The 13183-nt window shown below is 45.6% G+C and overlaps 1 protein-coding gene across 1 annotated transcript in view; it reads left to right on the top strand.

Moving 5' to 3' along the window:
* Positions 1-13183, top strand: part of LOC137521243 (PRKCA-binding protein-like) — a 329979-nt gene that overhangs the window by 189694 nt on the left and 127102 nt on the right. The window lies entirely within an intron of this gene.

The raw sequence follows: 13183 nt of genomic DNA, 5'->3' as shown, positions 1-13183 counted from the left end.
ACAACATCTAACGAGTAGATCCACTTTGCTTCTTTTTGCTTTAATTTCTTCTCCAGGTCACCCCCCCTATTAGGCAAGGTCACCGCTTCCAAAACGCACCAGCGTAATTGTGCGGCATTATGCCCTCCATCAAAAAAGTGCCTCGCCACCGAAGTGTCATAGCACTTGCGTTCTCCTTCTGCATATTTCGTAATGGCACGCTTGTGCTCCTGTATGCGGGTCCTCACTGTTCTAGTCGTTTCTCCCACATACATGAGTCCACACGGGCACTTCAGCCCGTATACCACCCATGTCGTGGAACAATAATGCCTACCTTTAATAGCGATGCGCTCACCTGTGTGTGGGTGGCTAATTCTATCCCCTCTAATGATACCACTGCAAACATTGCAGTTCAAGCAGGGATATGTCCCAGCCCTCCCTGTGACAACATTGCTCTTGTTGGAGGATACATCAGTGTGTCTCACTCTATCATAAATAGTGGTGCCCCTTCTAATCGAGAAAATGGGTTCCTCCCGAAAAAGGGGTCCAAGATCATTGTCGTTGCACAGCAACGGCCAGAACCTACGTACCGTGTTCTGAATCAATTGTGTATTTTTACCCAAATTCATGACAAACGGGATCTTATTAGAGGCCCTATTTCCTGCTTGCTTATTAAGTAAAGTGGACCTGTCCATCACCATAGACATGTCGTTAGAGCCATCCCCAAGGGGCAGTTCCTCAGGGCGAGACGTATATGCACCAGAAAAGAGGATTTTGTAATGGCGAGTAGTGAGTTGACACACAAGTTTGCCCAGAAAGGCTACAATTTGCAAAAAATTGAAGCAGTCAACAAGGAGGTTTTGGCTATTGACAGGTCCACTTTACTTAATAAGCAAGCAGGAAATAGGGCCTCTAATAAGATCCCGTTTGTCATGAATTTGGGTAAAAATACACAATTGATTCAGAACACGGTACGTAGGTTCTGGCCGTTGCTGTGCAGCGACAACGACAATGATCTTGGACCCCTTTTTCGGGAGGAACCCATTTTCTCGATTAGAAGGGGCACCACTATTTATGATAGAGTGAGACACACTGATGTATCCTCCAACAAGAGCAATGTTGTCACAGGGAGGGCTGGGACATATCCCTGCTTGAACTGCAATGTTTGCAGTGGTATCATTAGAGGGGATAGAATTAGCCACCCACACACAGGTGAGCGCATCGCTATTAAAGGTAGGCATTATTGTTCCACGACATGGGTGGTATACGGGCTGAAGTGCCCGTGTGGACTCATGTATGTGGGAGAAACGACTAGAACAGTGAGGACCCGCATACAGGAGCACAAGCGTGCCATTACGAAATATGCAGAAGGAGAACGCAAGTGCTATGACACTTCGGTGGCGAGGCACTTTTTTGATGGAGGGCATAATGCCGCACAATTACGCTGGTGCGTTTTGGAAGCGGTGACCTTGCCTAATAGGGGGGGTGACCTGGAGAAGAAATTAAAGCAAAAAGAAGCAAAGTGGATCTACTCGTTAGATGTTGTGACCCCTAGAGGGATGAATGAGAGATTGCCACTTAAAAGCTTTTTATAAAACATGTTGTCATTATGATCTATTTGGGTTTGGGGCAACAGTGCAATGTGCAATGTGTAACGTGACCTGTTTGTATCTTATCAATGCAGCATGCTATAACATTACGCGTTTTTTCACAGGTGGTCTTATGGTAGTCCTCTCTCGGAAGTACCTGGTTCACGGTCAGTCATTGATGTTTGTTTTCTGGTAGCCGTATAGGAGTGCCATATGACCGTGTGGATTTTTATTGGAGACCTGGGACTTTAGAGTTAATGGCTCCCTGGGCGGAGCCTGAATGGGTGGGGTGCTTGCATATGGGATGTACTTATACATGCATGTACTTGTCATTGCTGTTTATCACCTGATGAAGGATCATTGGATCCGTAACATGTAGTGTTTGTCCTCCTAATACAGCAAAAGTTTGCAGCCAGTAGTGTGCCGTCTCTTTTCTTTTGTGTGTATACCTGTCCTTCAAACCTGGTGGAACAGACCCTACCCCAAAAATAAACTCTTGCTTAGCTGAGCTACAGGCATGGATGAATGATAACTGGTTGAAACTGAATGCTGACAAAACTGAGGTCCTGTTTGTCCAAAGCCAGCACTCGCCATCAAAACAGCTCTATCCTAAAGCAACACCAATCAGGATTGGGAATTCAGACATAAACAGCTCCAACCTTGCGCGCAGCCTTGGCGTACTAATCGATGGGGAATTGAGTTTCAGAAACCAAATTTCATCTGTAGCTAAATCTTCCTTCTTTCATCTGAAGAACATTGCAAAGATTAAACATCTGATTCCCCCAGAGGATCTTCCAACCCTAGTCCACGCCTTCAACACATCACGGCTGGACTACTGCAATGCCCTTTATGCTGGCCTCCCCAAAAAGGACCTGCGTCGCCTGCAATTAGTGCAGAATGCTGCTGCCAGATTGCTAACAAACCAGCCTCGCCACTGTCACATTACACCGATCCTTCGCTCACTGCACTGGCTACCAGTAGAATGGAGAATACTCTTCAAGATTGGACTGCTGACATTCTAATCCCTGCACAATCTGGGCCCTGGATACATGAAGGATTTGCTGAAGCTGCACCACACCTCTCACAACCTCAGATCAGCAAGTTCTATAAACTTGGTCACTCCCAGAGTGCACCTCAAAAAATCTGGAGATAGAGCCTTCTGTCATGCTGCCCCTACTCTTTGGAACTCCCTACCACACCCAGTAAAGACAGCACCATCCCAGGAGCTATTCAAATCCAGACTAAAAAGCCACCTGTTTAGCCTGGCATTTCCAGATTTATAAAATTCTTCCTCTGTACCACGATGGTCAGAGCCATGCTTATGCGCTTTGAGTCCCACGGGAGAAAAGCGCTTTACAAATTTGTTGTTGTTGTTGTTGTTGATGAAGTCCAAAGAACACATCAGACAGGTCAGGGATGACGTTATTGAGAAATTTAAAGCAGGCTTAGGCTACAAAAGGATTTCCAAAGCCTTGAACATCCCACGGAGCACTGTTCAAACGATCATTCAGAAATGGAAGTAGTATGGCACAACTGTAAACCTACCAAGACAAGGCCGTCCACCTAAACTCACAGGCCGAACAAGGAGAGCGCTGATCAGAAATGAAGTCGAGCGGCCCATGGTGACTCTGGACGAACTGCAGAGATCTACAGCTCAGGTGGGGGAATCTGTCCATAGGACAATTATTAGTCATACACTGCACAAAATTGGCCTTTATGCAAGAGTGGCAAGAAGAAAGCCATTGTTAACAGAAAAGCATAAGAAGTCCCATTTGCAGTTTGCCACAAGCCATGTGGGGGACACAGCAAACATGTGGAAGAAGGTGCTATGGTCAGATGAGACCAAAACTGAACTTTTTGGCCAAAATGCAAAACGCTATGTGTGGCGGAAAACTAACACTGCACATCACTCTGAACACACCACCCCCACTGTCAAATATGGTGGTGGCAGTATCATGCTCGGGGGGTGCTTCTCTTCAGCAGGGACAGGGAAGCTGGTCAGAGTTGATGGGAAGATGAATGGAGCCAAATACAGGGCAATCTTGGAAGAAAACTTCTTGGAGTCTGCAAAAGACTTGAGACTGGGGCGGAGGTTCACCTTCCAGTAGGACAATGACCCTAAACATAAAGCCAGGGCAACAATGGAATAGTTTAAAACAAAACATATCCATGTGTTAGAATGGCCCAGTCAAAGTCCAGATCTAAATCCAATCGAGAATTTTTTTCTTTTCCGCGGGGGGTGATCGTTATAGCGTTCAGCTTGTGGTTACCAAGCAGTACAAAACCTTTGCAGCCAGTAAGGGCAGCACTTGCTTCTTAAGGTGGCCACACACCATACAATAAAATTATACAATTTTACAGCAATTCGATAAAAATGATTGGTTGTCCCAAAGAATCGAAAAAAAAAATTTTTTCATTCATTTGAGAAATCTGATAACAACATTTCCTGTTTTAATTCAATAAAAGATTTTTTTTTGTCAATTGTAGATTGTCAATTACTTGATTTACAGATCAAAAATTTTTTTTGCTGATTTTTCAATCATTTTTTTCATAATTGGGGGAAAAAATATATTTGTGTGTGGTACAAGTCAGATTTTTGAGATGTTACAATCAGAAAGATTTATTCTTTAATTAAAAAGATATTTAAAAAATGATATGGTGTGGCCACCTTTACACACTGCTTGTGTATGCGATTGTCATTTGCCATTTGGGGTTGTTTGGGAGGCACAGCTTTAGAGGAGCCTCTATGCCATGCCTCTTAATCCTTAAAGAGAAACTCCGACCAAGAATTTAACTTTATCCCAATCAGTAGCTGATACCCCCTTTTACATGAGAAATATATTCCTTTTCACAAACAGACCATCAGGGGGCGCTGTACAATACTGTGGTGAAACCCCTCCCACAAAGAAATTCTGAGTACGTACTCTTGGCAGTTTCCTGTCTCTGAACCTTGCTGCATTGTGGGAAATAGCTTTACAGCTGTTTCCAACTGCCCCCCCCCCCATCCCCCCAAAAAATGCAGCGACATCACCTGCCAACAGTAAAAATGTCACCATGTAATTGTTTTTACAATGGGCAAACACTGACTGTTAGCTTCACAGAGAATACTGTTGACCTTACCACTGCGGAAAGGAACTTCCCGGAGCACAGAGTCTAAGTGACCACGGGTCTTCACCCACGACCCCTTGAGGGGGAAGCAGGAACATCCCCCTAACGGGGATGTCGGACTTCGCTGCCTAGTGCCCACCAGGTTGTGCCCAGGTCGTCCCAACAGTGGTTCAGAGAACAGCAACGCTGCAATATGGGATAGCAAGGTACAGAATCAGCAGGCGATATCGTGGTCAGACAGTTCCAAGGTCAGGGCTGGCAGAGTTCAATCAAAACGGTAAGGCAATCCAAGGGTCGAGGCAGGCAGAGTTAAGGCAACACGATAAACAGACAAAGGTCGGGGCAGGCAGAGATCAAGCGGAAACAGGAACAGGCCGAGGTCAACAACAGAAATCAATCAGGATACAAGCGGGCAGAGACACAGGTTACTGCGAGCAAGCTGTATGAACTGACAGCAATGATGCTCATGGCTAGCTGGTTTAAATAGGCCGTTTGGCGCCAAGGACTGAACGCCACGCATGCGCACAAGCGGACGCATGGACGCATTGCGCATGCGTAGAAGCACGCACATGCGTACTATTGTCCGCATGGTACCGGGTGCGCGTGACTGCGCCTGTGCGAACTACACGGCGTGGTGACATCACGCCCAAGGAAGTAACGCCACGCGGGATGCCTAACAAATGCCGGCCCCTCCTGCGCACGCGAGTGCATACCGATCCCCGGGACTGACAAGCAGGAAGCCGGTGAGTATGACATTGCCTCCCCCTCAACGGCATCCTCTGGATGCCTCTTAGACCCGGTCTGTCAGGATGTAAGTTATGAAAAGATTTAATTAATCTGGGTGCATGGATATTAGATGCAGGTTCCCAAGAGTTCTCTTCCACCTCGAACCCTTTCCATTTTATTAAATAATAAAGTGAACCTCTACTGAGTCTAGAATCTAGGATCTTTTCTACCTCAAATTCTTCAACTCCATCAATGAGAATAGGAGGAGGTGGCACCACTGACCGGTTCTTAAAAGGGCTTGATATTACTTGCTTGAAGCAGGAGACATGAAAAACTGGATGAACCCTCATGGTGTCTGGAAGTTTCAACTTAAATGCCACAGAATTAATCTGTTTTTCTATAGGAAAAGGACCCACAAATCTAGGACCCAACTTCTTAGATGGACACCTCAAGTTCAGATTAGCAGTAGAGAGCCACACCATATCACCAATTTGGAATTGAGGAGCTTCACTTCTCTTCCTATCTGCTTGAGACTTCACCCTGAGTTGAGTCTGTTTCAGATTGGCCTGCAATCTCTTGAAGTTTTCCGTAAGACAGGATAAACGTTGTTGAACTTCTGGCAGTTGAGAATCACATCGTATAGTAGGAAGTATAGCTGGGTGGAAGGCATAGTTAGCGTAGAATGGTGTCTGTTTGGTGGAGGCATGAATACTGTTATTGTACGCAAATTCAGCAGTGGATAGTAGAGATGACCAATCTTCTTGTGAGGCAGATGTAAAGCAGCGTAAGTATTGTTCCAATGTCTGATTTGTTCGCTCTGTCTGTCCGTTAGACTGGGGGTGATAACCAGATGAGAATGACAGGGTGATACCAAGTTTGCTACATAGCTCCTTCCAGAATCTTGAGGTGAATTGAACTCCCCTATCGGAGACTATGTCAGAGGGGAGTCCATGAAGCTTGACACAATGGTTTAAGAAGGTTTCAGCAGTAACGGCAGCAGTCGGTAAGCTCTTCATTGGAACAAAGTGTGCCATCTTAGTAAACCGATCAATGATTACGAAGATAGTAGTGAACCCATCTGAAGGTGGTAAATCAGTAATGAAGTCCATAGAGAGCATGTCCCAAGGCCTAGATGGAATGGATAATGGAGCTAGTAGACCCCATGGCCGGTGGCGAGAGTTCTTGGATCGAGCACAGGTGGTGCAAGATGAAACAAAATCTTTGCCGTCTTTAATAAGCTGGGGCCAAAAAAAATGTCTTTGGACTAGTTCCTGAGTCTTACTAACACCAAAATGGCCAGCTAGTAGGTTGTCATGGCATTGCTGTAATACAGTAGTCCGCAGATCAGCTGGAACATATACTTTGTTATCATGGAGGAAAATGCCATCCTGTGTCTGCAACTGCTCCGTAAGCTCAGCGGGAAGTGTAGAAGACTGTTGTTTAATTTGATCCAGTAATTCTGGTTGTAACAGAAGGAAATTCATAGGAGAAAGAATAGTATCGGGGTCCGTCTCTGGTTGAGGATCTCCTGGGAACATCCGGGACAATGCGTCAGGTTTAACATTCTTGTTGCCAGGCCTGTAGGTTACATGGAAATCAAAACGAGAAAAGAAGAGGGCCCACCGAGCTTGTCTTGGGCGAAGGCGTTTTGCGGACTTTAAATATTCCAGGTTCTTGTGATCTGTAAAAACAACAATAGAATGTTGTGCTCCTTCCAGTAGATAGCGCCACTCCTCAAACGCAGCTTTAATGGCCAATAGCTCTCGATCAGCGACATCATAATTCTTTTCAGATGTATTCAACTTACGGGGAAAAAAAAGCTACAGGATGAAGTAAGTTCTTTGGGCCAAAGCGTTGAGATAGAACTGCCCCAATCGCCACTTCAGATGCATCAACTTCTAAAAAGAAAGGCCGTGATGGGTCAGTGTGTTTGAGAACTGGGGCTGATGTAAACAGCTGTTTAAGTCTTTCAAAAGCGATCTGGGCGTCAGGAGTCCAATAAAACTTCTGATGGGCTTTTGTGAGTTGTGTGATTGGGGAAACAACAGCAGAAAAGTCCTTGATGAATTCTCCTATAAAAGTTTGCAAATCCAATAAAACGTTGTACCCCTTTCTTGTCAACAGGAGCTGGCCATTCCAGTATGGCGGATATCTTTTGAGAATCCATCTTGATTCCATCGGAGGAGATTTGTAACCCCAGAAACTGTACCCTATCCTGTTCGAAGGCGCATTTCTCCAGTTTGGCATACAGATTGTGGACACGGAGCCGGGTTAAAACCTTCTTGACGTGGAGTCGATGCTCACTCAAGGAAGAGGAGAAGATCAGGATGTCGTCAAGATAAACTGCCACGAACACATCAATGAAGTCTCGGAAAACATCATTAATAAAATACTGGAAGGTAGCTGGTGCGTTACAGAGGCCGAAAGGCATAACCGTGTATTCGTAATGTCCGTATCGGGAACGGAAAGCCGTCTTCCATTCGTCTCCTTCACGAATTCGAACGAGATTGTATGCTCCCCGAAGGTCAAGCTTTGTAAAGATCTTGGCGGTCCTCAGTCTTTGGAACAAATCTGGGACCAGAGGTAGAGGATAGCGGTTCTTAATGGTGATCTTATTTAATTCACGGTAGTCCACACACGGCCTGAGAGAACCATCTTTCTTTTCGACAAAGAAGATCCCAGCTCCAGCTGGTGAAGTTGAGGGACGGATGAATCCTTTGGCCAGATTCTGATCAATGTATTGTTTCAGCACTGCGGACTCAGGTTCTGAGAGAGGAAACACTCTTCCAAAAGGAATCTCTGCACCGGGGTGAAGGTCAATAGGACAATCGTAAGGACGATGTGGTGGCAAAGTGTCAGCAGCTTTTTCATCGAACACATCTCTGAAGTCCTTGTACTGAATAGGAAGCAATGGCTCTAAGCTGGATTTGAGGCACATTAATTGGCCGGCTTTAGGAAGGCAAAACTGTTGACAATACTTAGATTGAAAGTTCACAGTTCCCGAACTCCAGTCGATAGTTGGATTATGAGCTTGGAGCCATGGAATTCCCAAGATGATAGGGAATAATGGAGAAGGAATCAGATCAAATGTAAGAAATTCCTGATGATCTTCGGAAATGGTAACAAGTGTAGGGTAAGTTTCCAGAGTGATGGGTCCAGTGCTCAGAAGAGACCCATCAGCAAGTTGTATCGGCAGAGGGATCTTCTTTTGATGGGTAGGAAGCTGTAGTTGTTGAGCAAGTTGAGTGTCCAAGAAACAGGAACAGGCTCCAGAGTCAATGATGGCTTTAACTTGGGTTATTGCGTTTGGGCCCTGTAAAGATAAAGACAATGGAACGTGAGAAGATGAAGGATGAAGAATACGAGACTCCGCTGCAGTGCTTGACTCGAGCTTACCCGTGGGTCTCACAGGGCAGTTGTTACGGAAGTGTCCTGGAGAACCGCAGTACATGCAGAGGTTGGCTTGTCTACGTCTCTGGCGTTCTTCCATGGTCAATGGAGATCCGGCTAGTCCAAGTTGCATGGGTTCTACAGTATCCAGGTCAGAAGGTGGTGTAGAGGAAGGAGTAGCTTGTGACGGAGAGACACTATAAGCAGGAAGGTTCCAAGAGGTACGAGTGACACCTGATCTCTCGAGTCGTCTTTCTCTCAGACGCCTGTCGATCTGTGTTGCCAGTTTAATGAGTTCCTTTAGGGTGGCTGGAATGCCCACCCGGGCCAGCTCGTCTTTGAGTTGTTCCGACAGACCCAGACGGAACTGGAATCTCAGTGCAGCATCATTCCACTGGGTGTCTCCACTCCAGCGACGAATGTCCGAGATGTATTCCTCCACTGGCCTGCGACCCTGACGCAAGTTCTGGAGTGCGCTTTCGGCTGAAGCAACTCGAGCTGGATCATCATAAAGTTCTGCGAGTGCTTCAAAGAAGGTCTCTACCGTGTTCAAAGCGGGATTATCTTGTTCCCGCAACTGTAATGCCCAAGCTTGTGGTTCATTCTGAAGAAGGGAGATAATAGTACCCACTTTGGCCTGTTCAGTGGCATAAGTTCTGGGGTGCAATGAAAACAGTAGCAGACAGGCTCCTTTAAAAGTTCTGAACTTGCTACGGTCCCCGGAAAACCGATCTGGCAGAGGAGTCTTAGGTTCAGGCATGGGAGCGTTAACTGTGATGTTAGGTGCAGCGGTAGACAGTAATGCAGCAGGTAGATTTTGAACTTGAGTCTGAAGCTGAACAAAGTTACCCTGGATTTGTTGCACATGCTGAGTTCGGATACCAGTTTGCACAGCATATCAATGTCAGGCGAATTCCCAGCAGCGTTCATCTTGGCTGTCAGTTTCTGTTAGCTTCACAGAGAATACTGTTGACCTTACCACTGCGGAAAGGAACTTCCCGGAGCACAGAGTCTAAGTGACCACGGGTCTTCACCCACGACCCCTTGAGGGGGAAGCAGGAACACCCCCCTAACGGGGATGTCGGACTTCGCTGCCTAGTGCCCACCAGGTTGTGCCCAGGTCGTCCCAACAGTGGTTCAGAGAACAGCAACGCTGCAATATGGGATAGCAAGGTACAGAATCAGCAGGCGATATCGTGGTCAGACAGTTCCAAGGTCAGGGCTGGCAGAGTTCAATCAAAACGGTAAGGCAATCCAAGGGTCGAGGCAGGCAGAGTTCAGGCAACACGATAAACAGACAAAGGTCGGGGCAGGCAGAGATCAAGCGGAAACAGGAACAGGCCGAGGTCAACAACAGAAATCAATCAGGATACAAGCGGGCAGAGACACAGGTTACTGCTAGCAAGCTGTATGAACTGACAGCAATGATGCTCATGGCTAGCTGGTTTAAATAGGCCGTTTGGCGCCAAGGACTGAACGCCACGCATGCGCACAAGCGGACGCATGGACGCATTGCGCATGCGTAGAAGCACGCACATGCGTACTATTGTCCGCATGGTACCGGGTGCGCGTGACTGTGCCTGTGCGAACTACACGGCGTGGTGACATCACGCCCAAGGAAGTAACGCCACGCGGGATGCCTAACAAATGCCGGCCCCTCCTGCGCACGCGAGTGCATACAGATCCCCGGGACTGACACGCAGGAAGCCGGAGAGTAGGACTCTGACTAAATCATTTATACATAATTATTGTAAAAATGAAGCACTTTTTTATTACATTATTTTCACTGGACTTCCTCTTTAAAGAAAAATATTTTTTGTCAGTGTTTGCCCATTGTAAAATATTTTAAATCCCTGATTTACATTCTGACATTTATTACATGGTGACATTTTTACTGTTGGCAGGTGATGTAGCTGCTGCATGATTTTTTGGCAGTTGAAAAAAGCAGTAAACAGCTATTTCCCACAATGCAACAAGGTTCACAGACAATAAACTGCCAGGAGAACCATGGTCCTCAGAGTTTCTTGTGAGAGGGGTTTTACCACAATATCAGTCATACAGTGCCCCCTGATGGTCTGTTTGTGAAAAGTAATAGGTTTCTCATGTAAAAGGGGTATCAGCTACTGAGTGGGATAAAGTTCAATTCTTGGTCGGAGTTTCTCTTTAACTTCCCCCCAATCCCAACATTAGCTGTACGTATGCTACATTCTCGGCAGAGGTGGCCGTTACTGTCCGAGTTTAATCTGCCATTTGTACACAGCTTTACAGAGACAAATAGAGACAATCTAATAAAACAGTTTTAGATAGTTACTGATGAGGGTACTACAGTGTGTTTCACTTTGCTGGGAAGCTTATCAGTTACATGCTACAGTACCACACAGTTTCACAAAATGTCTTTTGACCACTAATTTCAGTTAATAAGTATGAGCAAACAGACTTTTTTTTTTCTAAAGCCTGGTACACACCATGCAATTTCCCATCAGATAGATGGATCAAATACAGTGGGTTGCAAAAGTATTCAGCCCCCTTAAAGTTTTCCACATTTTGTCATATTACTGCCACAAACATGCATCAATTTTATTGGAATTCCACATGAAAGACCAATACAAAGTGGTGTACACGTGAGAAGTGGAACGAAAATCATACACGATTCCAAACATTTTTTACAAATCAATAACTGCAAAGTGGTGTGTGCATAATTATTCGGCCCCCTTTGATCTGAGTGCAGTCAGTTGAGACATTGCCTGATGAGTGCTAATGACTAAATAGAGTGCACCTGTGTGTAATCTAATGTCAGTACAAATACAGCTGCTCTGTGACGACCTCAGAGGTTGTCTAAGAGAATATTGGGAGCAACAACACCGTGAAGTCCAAAGAACACACAAGACAGGTCAGGGATCAAGTTATTGAGAAATTTAAAGCAGGCTTAGGCTACAAAAAGATTTCCAAAGCCTTGAACACCCAGAGGAGCACTGTTCAAGCGATCATTCAGAAATGGAAGGAGTATGGCACAACTGTAAACCTACTAAGACAAGGCCATCCAACTAAACTCACAGGCCGAACAAGGAGAGCACTGATCAGAAATGCAGTCAAGAGGCCCATGGTGACTCTGGATGAGCTGCAGAGATCTACAGCTCAGTGGGGGACTCTGTCCATAGGACAACTATTAGTCATGCACTGCACAAAGTTGGCCTTTATGGAAGAGTGGCAAGAAGAAAGGCATTGTTAACAGAAAGCATAAGAAGTCCCGTTTGCAGTTTGCCACAAGCCATGTGGGGGACACAGCAACCATGTGGAAGAAGGTGCTCTGGTCAGATGAGACCAAAATGGAACTTTTTGGCCAAAATGCAAAACGCTATGGCCTCAATTCACTAATCTTATCTCCTGTCTTTAATAACTCTTCTAGAGTTGTTACCATGGTGATAAGGCGTGTAGTATTCAGGAAACATTTTACCTCAGGCAAGCCTAAAGTTAACTCTTCTGTCTTTAAATTAACTCTCCAATCCTTAAAATAACTCCAGAGTTAAAGACAGGCTGTTAATTAGCTGCATGTAAAAATAACTACAGAGGAGGTAAATTAACTACAGAGGAGGTAAATTAACTACAGGAGAGGCAACTTAAGGAATGAAGAGGTAAGATAACTCTCTCACGTGTGGAGGTAAGTTTTCTCTTGCCTTATTATCTCTAGCATGATCTTAGTGAATTGAGGCCTATGTGTGGTAGAAAACTAATACTGCACATCACTCTGAACACACCATCACCACTGTCAAATATGGTGGTGGCAGCATCATGCTCCCCCCGAGCATGATGCTGCCACCACCATATTTGACAGTGGCGATGGTGTGTTCAGAGTGATGTGCAGTGTTAGTTTTCTGCCACACATAGCGTTTTGCATTTTGGCCAAAAAGTTCCATTTTGGTCTCATCTGACCAGAGAACCTTCTTCCACATGGTTGCTGTGTCCCCCACATGGCTTGTGGCAAACTGCAAACGGGTTCATCTCTTCAGCAGGGACAGGGAAGCTGGTCAGAGTTGATGGGAAGATGGATGGAGCCAAATACAGGGCAAACTTGGAAGAAAACCTCTTGGAGACTGCAAAAGACTTGAGACTGGGGCGGAGGTTCACCTTCCAGCAGGATAATGACCCTAAACATAAAGCCAGGGCAACAATGGAATGGTTTAAAACAAAACATATCTATGTGTTAGAATGGCTCAGTCAAAGTCCAGATCTAAATCCAATCGAGAATCTGTGGTAAGATCTGAAAACTGCTGTTCACAAACGCTGTCCATCTAATCTGACTGAGCTGGAGCTGTTTTGCAAAGAAGAATGGGCAAGGATTTCAGTCTTTAGATGTGCAAAGCTGGTAGAGACATACCCTAAAAGACTGGCAG

This window comes from Hyperolius riggenbachi, chromosome 6, assembly GCF_040937935.1.
Source record: "Hyperolius riggenbachi isolate aHypRig1 chromosome 6, aHypRig1.pri, whole genome shotgun sequence".
Lineage (NCBI taxonomy): Eukaryota > Metazoa > Chordata > Amphibia > Anura > Hyperoliidae > Hyperolius > Hyperolius riggenbachi.
Note: the sequence above shows the minus strand (reverse complement) of the source record. Positions and strands in the feature narration are given on the sequence as shown.